This window comes from Pinus tabuliformis, chromosome 2_2 (assembly GCF_031772625.1).
Source record: "Pinus tabuliformis cultivar Carrire ecotype Pingquan chromosome 2_2, CPIR1, whole genome shotgun sequence".
Classification (NCBI taxonomy): Eukaryota; Viridiplantae; Streptophyta; class Pinopsida; order Pinales; family Pinaceae; genus Pinus; species Pinus tabuliformis.
In genome coordinates, this window is record NC_142300.1 from 121,505,675 (window position 1) to 121,516,570 (window position 10,896).

General features: G+C 39.2%; 1 pseudogene; it reads right to left on the reverse strand.

The window, feature by feature from the left end:
- Positions 1-847: 847 nt before the first annotated feature.
- LOC149191646 (puromycin-sensitive aminopeptidase pseudogene) lies at positions 848-2,400 on the reverse strand (annotated as a pseudogene).
- Positions 2,401-10,896: the final 8,496 nt, after the last annotated feature.

Genomic DNA, 10,896 nt, shown 5'->3' on the forward strand with positions numbered 1-10,896 from the left:
GACAGCTCGTGAAGTGTTTCTAGACTGTGGAAGGGAAAGAAGTGTTTTTGATAGTTGTGGATCAACTGAAACCAAAAACTTAATATCCTTTAAATTTGGCAAAGCAGTGCCAAGGGAAGCTCGATTTGAAGCTGATGTATCAGACTTCTTACCACTCTTAGTTTTAGATTTTGCTTCTGGAGGAAGCCCCTGTGTTTTTGAATTTTTTGTTTCTGGCCTATCTGATCTATCTATGTTGTCATTTGGACGCCTTGGTATCATATTTCTTTTATTGTTATTTGATACCATAGCTAGTTCCAATGCTTTCTTCAATTTGATAAAACAAGAATCACATACACGATATGGTTTATTTGGATTGGGAGCAAGTGCAGCTCTCAAAGCCTTTTTAGAACTACATGAATGGTAGTGTACCAATCCACAATTATAGCAGTTGTGACGCTTTCTGGTGAATCCAAATGACTGCCTGCATCCTGAACATACTGATTGATCTGCACCTGATACCCACTTGTGAAGACATATAGCTGTCGTAAAAGTGGAGCCACATGCAATGTCCTTAACACGCTTGTCTTTCAACGCCTCGACCAGTGTAGGTGTCTTACGATCTTCCACATCTCCATGACCCAATCTTTCATTGGCTCCTTTTCCCCAAGTATAAACATCCCCCAGGGCATCATAATCATCTTGACCAGAACCTTGACTTGAAGAACTAGGGGCACTTGAAACACTAACTCTGAAAGCTTCTGAAGAAATGCCTTTCGCTTGCATCTTTATACAATCTTAAACCGCATCTCAGCTTGTTGAATGTTAAAATACGCTGATGAAAGGAGATCTGTTCCTCATACCGAGACTAACTGACTTGTTTAAATAAATTCCGCTCAAGTAACAACAAGAGCTCCCACCGGTTAAACTCATCTGAATCATGTGCAAGTAGAAATTACAAATCATCATCAGTGATATCTGAAACAATACGCACAGGAGCACTATAATTGCGTAGTACAGAGAGAATTGATCTTTCAGGAATGTCAACAAAGACAAACTCTTCTTCCTCCTTTTCAATACAGATGATTACTGTTGAAACGGAATGACCTTCAGTAGTAAAGGACTGCAGAGATCCTCAATTATAGACTGATGAAAGAGGCAGATCTTTTCCGTTGGAATCCAGCAACCCAACGGCCACAGGTATAAACATCGGTTCTTTCACTGATTGACCTGGAGTAGAAGGAATTCCTTGCCTGAACTTAAGTGTATAAGTATTTCCCTCAGAGTTGTAGGATGATTGCATTTTTAGAACAGGAGTTCCCGCTTGTGAATACCATAACAAGAAATTTGAAAGATCTGCATTGTTGGCATCACGCATAGCAGCAAAGAAATCATCACAAGTTACTGCTTGCCCATCATGTCTTTGAAAATAAAGATCCATTCCCTTACGAAACCCTGATTGCCCTAACATGGTCTTGTACGTCCTGACAACTTCTGCTCTCTTCTCATACACCGTTATAGTATAGAAATTGTCCATCTTGATATATGAATGTGGACGCACAGGGTGAGCCATGGGACCAGCATCCTGAGGAAATTGATAATTACGCAGCTTCACCTCATCTCCAATTCTCTTAACAGCACGACTATCCATGTCAGAAGAGAATTCCTGATCTCTGAAAACTGTAACTCCTTCCTTTAAACTTATTTGAAACCAATCCCGGCATGTTACCCTGTTACCAGTCCAATTGTGGAAATACTCATGACCAATAACACCCAAGATAGCAGCATAGTCTGCATCCGTTGCAGTTTGTGGGGATTCCAAAACAAACCTTGAATTAAATATATTAAGGCTCTTGTTCTCCAGCGTTCCCATGTTAAAATCAGGTACTGCCACGATGTTGAATAGATCAAGGTCATATTCCAGATGTTGAATAGATCAAGGTCATATTCCAGATGTTGAATAGATCAAGGTCATATTCCAGACCAAAGACAACCTCATCCCATTTCATGGCCGCCTTAAGGGAATACATGGCATGAGCAGTCTTTGATATATCATCTGCAGGAGTCCAAATGCGAAGTGAAACTTGGCGTCCTTATCGTGTAATGAATGTATCATTTCTACTGACTAATTGGCCAGCAACCAAAGTAAATAGATAACACGGCTTCTTGAAAAGATCTTCCCAGGCAGCATAGTGTCTGCCATCCTTCAGATCCTCCTGCTCTATTAGATTTCCATTATAATAGAGGAGACTGACTGAGAAAGGGCCTTCAATGTCATCACAAAAGCTGCTTCCTGAGAATGATCCCCGTCAAAACATATGCAGACAAAGGCAACCTCGACTTCCATTCGACTTCATAATAATTTATATTACCGCTATCCCCTTTGATTCCAACAGAGCCTGCACATGTCAAGACCGACATGTAAGACCTTACACATGCTATTCCCGTAAAATTCTTGCAGAAAATATGACAGCTGGTGTGAGATGTGCTATGGATCAGCACGAATTCCCCATTTCGTAGCGCAGTTAGTGCAAAGTCGGTGTTTTTCGCTACGAAATCACCTAAAACATGTTGCGCTGCGAAACTGCTAAAAGGATTTAGGCGCATCCAACTAATGTGAGCGGTTTTGAAATTTTGGCATTAGAATTTTCAGTGATAACAGGAGACACAAATTTACGAAAAAGGACAACCATAGAGTTTTCTTAAGTTTTTCAGACTCCCTAAAATTGAAAAACACCAAGTTTCTCCTATACTAGACTCGTTAAAATTTAACAGTAAAGGACCTGTTCAATTACAAACGGGAACGGACCACTCCTTCTTAGGGTTTGAATTTAAACTAAGTTGGACTCATCCGAAGGATGAGCTTATAAACAAGCAAATGTTATCCTCCTCAAGCTTGTCAAAAATAAAGAGGTACTTGCCAAAAATGGTGGGGGAAAAGAGAGAAAAATAAGCCTATTTGTCATACTTTGTCTCAGAAAAACCTTGTAACCACTCTTGAACATGACACTTTTCATTCACCTGGGTTGGGAAATCCCTTTCCTAACATTTGATCAAACCATTTGAAAGTCTTCAACCGGTTTCTAGGTATTAACTTTAGGTCAATTGTCACCAAACCATCTACTGTGTCGTTATGTGTTCAAGAGCTCTGTGAAAATAAGCCATTCATACGCAAAATATCTGTCATTCATCTTGACCATCCCTGAGTCAGTCCTTGCAGCTATATTTCTTCAACTTGAACTATGATTTCATGTTGTGGGCTTGCCTATGATGGATCACTTTCTATCGACTTCAGCTCATTATCTAGAAAGATGATCTAGAAATCATCAGTACCTTGGGATCTGCATGCTTCAATGGCAGGTTTCTCGCCTTCGACGACAGGTTGCGCCATTGACCTTCGATCGAAGGCTTTCGTGACATGTTCGACATCAACACATCTATTCACATCTCATGGATTGTACTGAGCACTTTGAGAGCCATTGACATTAATGATGGTTTCTCTCACACTTGTTAACAGTTTACATCATTGATTGGTAATCAAGTGGTTTCTACCATGTTCGACTTCAACACATTCATTCGCATGGATAGAATCATACTGTTTCAGGAAGTAGAAATCAAGACCCTCGATCTAGTTTCCTCCATCCAAGCTGCGAGGAGTTTTGTATTCATTATACTGTAGACTATTCATAAATAGATGGCTGCATCCATACTGTGTCTACATGTGTCTATGATTATGATGTATTGCAAAATCGTTCCTGTATCAGAGCAGTAGTTAGTTTTCTAGTTAATTTTTATCTGAGTATGGGAATGCCTACCTCAGCGATGATATGATCTCATATATATATTTTGTATTAAATGTTTACAGGTTCCAACCAGGCTCTCCACAAGATAATCCTTGAAATGATAAAGTACTTCACTCTTCTTAGATGATACATGAAACCCTTATCTACTACAGACTTCGCACTTTAGGGGGCAATCTGTTACACAAAAATCTGTCACCATGACTATTTGCAGTCAGTATGAGTCCATCATCAACCATACTGTCCTCCTTGACAAGTCTCATACCTTAGCTCCTCATGTCGAGCTTTAAAAATGAGAGAAAGTCCTTTAAAAAAACATAAATCTCTGGTTATGCACTTTCTCCTACTATTGCTTGCGGTCCCGCACCTCATGTTCGTGTTACCTGCGGACCTGCCCGCTCTGTATCTAAAGGGGTGGGTGCAGACCCCTGTAAAAGTCAAAAGGCACAAGTTTAACTTCAAAAAACTTACTTATGGTTGATTTTGGATGATTCTAGAAGGTTTCTTGACATGGATGGTTCGCTCCTAGGTGGTTCATGCATCCCAATATTAAAGGAGCTAATCCCTTGATGAGAGGAGTTATCCCTTTGAAGAAGGAGCTCATCCCTTTGAAGGTTGATCTGGTAACTTCCCTCCATTTGCACTATAAATTAAGGCATTGGGCTAGTTGCTGGAGAGGTTAGAAGCTGAACATTTCTAAGGGTAAATGCTGGTGAAATTAAGACTCCCTAGTTAAGCTTGAGAGGAGAGATTACATACCTTTTGGCTTCATTGGGAAGTGAGTGAACTTGTCAAAGTAGAGGAAACTTCTTGCTGGACCCTGGGAGGAACTTGTACATCATCAAGGCACCGGTTGTAAAGTTCTTCTTGATTTAAGTTAATACAATCAAGCTCATTTTTCTCAGCAAATTGTCTTATGTGATTTGTTTCATAAATTCCTTGATCATTATGATGGATATGCTTTATTATATTGGCTTTTCAGGCGCTATGTGATTTGTGTGCTTGTTTGTGTATGCAGATTCTAAATCAAGGAGCTCATTTGGATCAAAGGAGTTGGGCTTCTACAAACTCGCACTGGACCCAAGGTAGGCCTAAACACTTGTTTCCCTCAATTTTAAATTGCATATTTAGTGAAAGATAGGGTTTGGTTGGTGTGTTTGTCGCTAGATATCTTTAGATACTAGGGAGGTCGATCTTGTCTACAAGAACGACTCATTCCATGTGACACTCCTCTTTGGCTTTTTTATACATAATTATTTGATGGTTTTTGTATAAATTGGGATATCTTGGATAGCTTGGAGGAGTGGAATTTTTATACACAATTTTTTTAGTTCTCCCAGAAGATCAAAATCAGGATGTTCTATTGGGTGAGGTATGATTAGTCATTCTGGGAATGGAGGAGAAGAGGTGGTTGCTTGTTCGTGAGTTTGTTGTCTAACCAAATTCTCTTCTTGTAGTGTTTGTTCTAAAGGTAACGAATTTTCAACTTAAGCATTTTTGTCTTCGTCTATTTCTATTATGTGCCCAGATCTTAATTGAATGTCATTGCACTCCCTTAACTTGGTTTCTAGTTCTGGTCCTTCGATTATTTGAACAGATTGAACCGGTCTATTGTTGGGGTTTGGGTTGGGTTGGGCTGGGAGTTGCGGTCTTAAGTTGGTCTAGGGATTTTGTTGCAATGTATAAGGTGCTGGAATTGAAGGTTGAGGGAGAGGAATCGTTCCAGCTGGCTGATTAATCAATCTTTGCCAGTTCGACTGCCAGGTTTGACTCTGCGAGGTGGAGGGTGACCATTGTGTTGGATATGCATTGTTTTGCCAAAATGGCGAACAATAAGGAAAGTTCAGCCAATTGGTTTGATTTGTTTGATTTGGCCACGATGATATGGGAAATGGATGTTGTGACCAGCTAGCGAAAGGTGGCTAATTCTGCCACATTCCATTATATTGTTGAGAATTATATTGAGGAGGTTGAAAGGAAGAGGATGGATCAATAAAGCATACTTGTTTATCATGGCTGCCACTGGTGGCACTGATTGAGTAGGTAAACCGGTTTTGTTTCTTCTTCTGCTTCCTTGTAAACTGCTTTCAATCCCAGGAGTGAGGGACAACTTTCTGTGGAGTGATCTTTCGTGCAGATGGCACAGACTTGGATAGTATCCAACGGGCACTCTTTGTGGTTGTGTTTCTTTCTGCATCTAGGGTAGAATATTGCCAAATTTTTCTCTGCTTCTGCTTGCTTTTTTTTAGCTTGCATGATGTCGAACTGCATTGTCAGAATCCCTAGAATATCAGTTTTGAAATATTCTAGTAAATTTCTGATTTCTGTGCGGGTTATACCTCCACCGGGGACCCTACTATCCCTTGTGATCATGTCACGTTCTGCTGGCTTTAGTCTTGTGCTTCCTCTCGAACTCCTGATACATAAATCAATGATGTCAACAAAATTTTCCTAATATATGTCACCTTTGCCCATAATGTTTAATGTTTCAACCCATTTTTCTTTCATCCCTTTAATTAATGTAGTTTTTAACACATTGTCAAGCAAGGGTAAAGATGGATAAGGAGATCTCTAAAGATTGTATTGAAAGCATTCTACATATTCCTCTAATGTTTCATTAGGTCTTGCTGTCATTTGAAATATTTCATCCTTTAATTCTATGGACCTACAATAATCCTGATATTTCTTTAGAAAAGCACCTTTCATTTGATCCTAGTCATTTATAACACCTCCACCTAGCGCCATAAACCATCGTAAAGCTACTCCTTTTAATGTGGACGGAAATAGTTTGTTTTTTTGGGATCGGTGGTATAGTCATACCCCTAGCATAAGACATCGAATTAAAACATAAATGCATTTGGATCTTCCGATGTTAGGCCATGGAATGTAGGAATATGCTGGAGAGGAATGGCCTTCATAGGTACATTAACTGCAGTGTCCACAATGGAATATTGTAGTGTGGAGCTTTGAGGTGGTTGCTAGTTCTGGGCCATTTGATCAAATATGTACCAATATCCTTCTGGGATTTCTAGGGAGTTACTCCTAGGCTGACTAGAAGGACTAGGAATGGCATTGACAATGCTTCCTTGGTCTGGGATAATGAGTGGTCCTTGTTGAACTATTATCTGGGGGGATCTTGGCTCTCCAAGTTCTTCTGTTTTGTTTTGGATGATCTTAACAACACTCCCCTTATCTGGGTTGCTAAGTGTTTGAACTATTTTTAGAGGGGATTTTGGCTCTTCTATTTCCCCTGTTTCTCCTCCTCACTCGTGGAGATTACTAGATTTACCTTCTTGAAAAAAAGTTGGGCTAGAATCCTCAATTTCTTGAAAATCCTGCTCAGTCTCTTCTTTTTTTTTGTGCACCTCAGCAAAGGCTACAGATGGTGAACCTGTGGCCTGAAGGGAGCTAGTAGGTTGTCTAGAAGTAACTTTTTTAGGGACCACTGATGGTTGAGATTTGGCTTGCTTAATGATACCGTCTATGAAGGTTGATCGACCAAGGGTCGCCGGTCCCTTGGCTTTGTCAGGTTTGGGTAGCATTTTTGGAGTATTTTCAAGTTTTTCCTTCCTAATCATACACACAACTCAAATGTTTATTTCTACCCACAAAAAATTAACAAATTTGCTGGAAAGTGGGTGGGGAAGCAGGGCTGTTACATGCTCCGTACACAGGTTCTTACCTTCCATTTTTAATACCCAATTCTTTCCTAGCAGGTACTCATCAAATGCACACTACTCTCCAAAAGAAAAAAAATGGCTACACTCTCCCCGGCAGCGGCGCCAAAATGTTGAGGTATAAAAGGTGTCTTTTTAAATCCTATTTATCCTACATTAATTATCAATCCAAGAACGATTTTCTATTTCAAGAGTGTACTTAGTCTGAGGCGGAAATTTAATCCAAGAGTAATGTTTTCCAACTTGTAGTACAGTGCTTCAAATACAAGAGTAAACGGATGCTTGAAATAAAACCTATTTGCAATTAAAAGGAACTCAATGCTCTGAAACTAAATCATTCACTCAGGAAATTAACAATAACTATCAGTCAAGGATGCAGTAGCAATAACTCTTTCCTTTGTCAATTGATGAAAATGAAATCAAACAGAAACAAGATCCTCAATCTGAGAACTCTGACAATAGTAGCCAATGTTTTCTTACAGTTGTTGATCTCACACTCCACACTAAAGCGACTAATGAGAAATGAAAAGGAATCAAATCAATAATGTTGCTAATAGAAAATGGAATAAATGCGCTAACTGTAATGATGCTAAAAGGCAAAACCAAATACTTGCAGAAAGGAAATGAACAACAATGTTATCTAGTAGAAATGAACAACAATCTGCAATGAACAGCAAAGTCAGTTTACTAGAATGAATAGCGAAGCTTTATAATTGAAATAAACAGCATAACAATATAGTTGCACAAGGTAACAATCTTATTATGATGAAAAGGAATGGCAACACGATTCAGTTACAATAAGACAATTCATAAACTCTGGAAAATAAGAACAGTAAAGTAATGCGATTTAAATGAATGAAAACCAAACCAAACCATCACATGACTGCGATTGGAACTAGTGGCACAGATAGCAAGTGGATCCACCAGGGCCGAGCCCTTAGCTGCTAGTGAAGCACCGCCGAACTACTTCAGTATAAAGGAATGGAACAACAACCGACTTATGTATTAATCATATGAAAATGTTACAGGCAATCATACTCTATTTTAATCAATGAGAGTCGATAATCAAAGTAGAAATACAACAGTGGGTTTTGAATAACAATAATCGGTCCTCTTTTATCTTTACAAGTGTTGTCCCTTTTATAATGGATAGGCGGATAAAACAAGGAATAACAGATAGACTGTAAAATAGTGATCCCTCAAGATCAAGAAATCCTAAGAGATATGCTCCATCTTCTAACTCCAGTCAATCCCTTGTCTTCTTGTGCTGATGCTACGATTTTCCATCCTTATCCTTAACTGTGCACTCTAATCTTGATTTGCTTGTCTAGATATGGCTTCCTGGTGAAGAACAACATTTACTCTGTTTTGTCTTTTCCTTCAAAATGGTAGTTTTCCATTTCTTCCATTTCCTACATGGAAAAAGACAATAATTAACTAATTTACAATAATCAATAACTCCCTAGTTTTTGCTATAATTATTTGATATATTACCATCTTAGAATATAAAGGAGTTATGATTAAAGAAAAAGATAAGGAAATAAATGGCAAATTCATACCTTTTCCATAGCTCAACACACAGTAGCTCCTTAGGGACTTGTCGAGGATGTGATGGTCTCCATTTATGCTTGGGAACCATGCTGACTTCTTAGTTCTCCAACCTAAGACCAAGTTCAATGGTTATCCTCTCATCCTTGGAAGGCCATGGTTAGCCATTGTTGATGCTTACATAAGTTGCAGGGTTGGGAATATGACCATTAAAAATGGGCATTTGTCTAAACAATTGGTCTTGTACCCTCCTTCCCAACCATCTCTAGAGAATGACTTACGTTTATGGTTAGAAGAGGAGGAGTAATATGAAGTCTACTCTTCCCAATTTTGTACCTTAGATGCTACTATAGGAGGGGAGAAACCTGATGAAGAGGACCTAATTGAGAAAATCCTCCAGAATCAACCCCCCAACACCATGTCTGTTGAGGAGTTAGTGAAGAAATCTAAAGATAACCCTTGGAATGATTTGTGCCTAACTGAATCAAGTCCTACTTATGTCAAGATGATAGAATTTGGTCCAGAAAGAACATTGAAATTCAACCCCTCTCTCTGCACTTCAAGAAGAGGAGTTATGTGACATGCTAAGAAATAATTTGGATGCCTTTGCCTGGAGTTATAAGGAAATGAAGGGAGTGCACCCTTCGATGTGTACTCACCACATTTACATCAAGGAAGGCTGCAAGCCAATGTGCCAACCTCATAAGAGAATGAACCCAATCCTCAAGGATATCATCAAAGAAGAACTATAGAAGTTGTTGGATGTAGGGTTCATCTACCCCATCTCAGATAGTGAGTGGGTGTCTCCTCTGTTTCTAGTTCCAAAGGAAAATTGGAAGTCGAGGATTTGTGTGGACTACGGAGAGATAAACAAAGACACAAAAAAGGACCATTTCCCTCTACCTTTCATTGACCAAGTATTAGATGGTCTGGCAGGAATGAAGTTCTTCTCTTTCCTGGATGGGTTCAATGGTTACAATCAGACCCAGATCAGCCCATAGGACCAAGATAAAACCACCTTCACCTTTCCTTGGGGTACCTTTTCTTATAGAGTCCTTCCTTTTGGATTATGCAATGACCCTGCCACTTTTCAGAGGGAAGCCTTGAGCATCTTTGCAGAGCTAGTCCATGACTCTGTGGAAATTTATATGGATGATTTCACCCCCTATGGGTGTGATTTCCTAGAGGCTCTCTCTAACTTGGTAAAAGTATTAAACAAATGCATTGAAATGAACTTATCCATTAGTCCTAAGAAGTGTGATTTATTGATGACTACATGGATTTTTCTAAGTCACTCAATATCCTAGAAAGGATTGCAAGTGGACCCAAATAAGACCGCTATCAAAAAGAGGGTCCCTACTTCTCAGAAGTAGAGGGAGTGTCAGAAGTTTCTTAGGTTTAGTTGGATACTATAAGAGATTCATAAAATACTTCAGCAAGGCAGCCTCACCTTTGTTTGGACTATTGGCCAAGGACTCAAAATTTTTATGGTTAGAAAGCTGCCAAGAGGCCCTAGAAACCTTAAAGAACAAGTTGACTACTGTATGTATACTCCAAGGCCCAAATTGGGCTCTTCCTTTCCAAATCCATTTTTGATTCCTCTGAAAAAGATATAGGATCATCTCTAGGCCAGATAGATGACAAGCTAGCTATTATGAAACTAGATCACAAAAAGATAGAAAAGATAGATCAACGCCTTAGAATTCAGCCTCTTTGAGGGGGCAACCTCCTTTACATTACACAAATGAAAAATTCTTGGATGTTTCAAATGACAAAACCTCCTTTCTATATATAAGAGTCTAAGGAGTCACAATATAACCCAACTGACCTAACAATAATAATATAAAGCCACCAAAATAAAAATAGAGGGATTCTATGGGGCACAGTAATAA